Raw genomic sequence first — 2,124 nt, forward strand, 5'->3', positions numbered from 1 at the left:
TGATGGTGGTGGTGGTGGTGGTGGCAGCTGCATTATGTGAAATAGAGCCAAATGACACCAGTGGATTGAACTTCTAACTCGATCATTTCTTAATTGTGTAACTTCATTTAAATTGCTTTAGTCACTGCAAGCTTTTCCTTATTTGCCTGTGAGTGAGAGGCATGATCTCCCAACTTTGTGGCTAGAGTTAAATGTGATCCTTTTAGTAAACAGAATGAACAGAACCTGTTTGAATGACAAAGCATAGCCAGCCATTATCCTGCCCTGGAGGAGGTACATTGAAGGTGTTTGCATTTGTGGTAGCCCACCTCCCTGCTGATCTCCAAAGTACGGCCTCTTCCTGGTATTGATACTCTTCTACACACAGTTCTCTTTCCAATGACCAAGGCTTATCTGTTTGCCAATTCCATTTTTAAGAAGAATCCTTGTGATTTCTGCAGCTAAGGTGCGAATAACATCACAGCTATAGTCTCAAGCTCTCCAATTTCTTACCGAGAAGAAAGCCAGCTCCTGAGGTTCAAGCAGCACAGAGAAGACAAAGAGAGAGAGAGAGGGAGGGAGGGAGGGAGGGAGGGAGAGAGAGAGAGAGAGAGAGAGAGAGAGAGAGAGAGAGAGAGAGGGAGAGAGAGGGAGAGAGAGAGAGAGAGAGAGAGAGAGAGAGAGAGAGAGAGAGAGAGAGAGAGAAGAACTCAGTCCCCCTCCAGACAAGTGCTGCCCAGGTGTCAGTCATATGTGTGAGGCATAGTTGTAGCTCAGCATCAAGGCCTCAGACAGCCTCATGGGAGTGAAGTTGCTCACCTGTGCCCCTTCAAACTACGGCCTCCAAAAGCAGAGAGAACAAATGTTTGCTTTTCTTTTAAGCAACAGTAGCAATTAGGGCAATTCTTGTGCACTGATCAGGATCTAATGTCATTCTGCTTTGAGTTTTGTTCCCCGGGATTGATGCTGCAGACCATCTGCTGATGAAGCGCCACATTTGTGTTCTAAGACACAAGGTGATTGAACTTCCACAGTCCTCACAGGACTCTGTTGACCTACATACAGCAGGAGCACACTTCCCAAAGATAAATATTTACTCAGCAGTGAACCTTGTGGTGGGAAGTATGTGGGCAAGAGAGAAAAGGAAGGCGAAGGTCTTCCAAGGCCGAAAGAAAAGCTGTTTTGAAATAGTTGCCCTTGGCTATGAGGATCGCTAACAAATGTGATGTGAGTTCAAGGTTGCCCAGGTGGGTGCTAGGCAGACATCTTTACAGACATTGTTTTTGTTTGATTTTCCTTCAGTTTACGGAGGCTTCTGTGGCAGTCTGTGGTTCTAGCAGAGCCTTCTGTGATCATTACTACTCAGCTATTAAAAGCAAGGAATTCCCAAAATTTGTGGACAAATGGGAACTAGAAATGATCATAATGAGCGAGTTAACCGAGAAGCAGAAAGAGTCAAATGGTATATATTCACTTATATCTGGACACTAGCCCAAGGAGCATGTCCCATGAAAGTCTTCTGTGATCATTTTCGGCATTAGGCACAGGTGTGTGATATTCCTTTTCCTCAAAACCTCATTGCTTTGTTTATTTTTGCTAGAGTTTGATAAAAGTCACTCTAAGTTCATTCTCACAATGTCTATAATTTCCACACTCCATTTCTTTAGAGCAGTAAGCCAAGGTTCCATCACACATGGTTCTAATTTACTTCAATGTTGTCAGTAAATGTAATAGTATCTTTCTGTTTCCATTTCTTTCTCCTTGTTTATTAGCGGACACTAACTTTGTAACCTAGCACAGCCGGGATGCTACAGGTATGGGCTTTGGTTACCTGTGCAATAGTGTTTCCCCTCACAGGTTTAAAAGGAGCCTTTTCTCTAAAATGAGGAAGCTTTTGACAACAGAGCCCAAAGCTGCATAATCATTTGCCATTCAGTCCTTGTAAGTCGAAAAGTAAGTGCGCAGGAGGGATGGAGGCCCTCGGTCTCCAAACACTGCTGCTCTTGGCATGGCTGCCATGAGGCCTCCAGCCAAGTGCTCCAAAATGTTAATTGATGAGGCCCTGATTTCTATTCCTAAGCTGCTCTCCCTTTATTAGTCATTGTTGGGATACGGTGCTGTGCCAAATCCTATGTTAGGCTTGTG

Source organism: Acomys minous (genome assembly GCF_964271855.1).
Source record: "Acomys minous genome assembly, chromosome: 11".
NCBI classification, from domain to species: Eukaryota; Metazoa; Chordata; class Mammalia; order Rodentia; family Muridae; genus Acomys; species Acomys minous.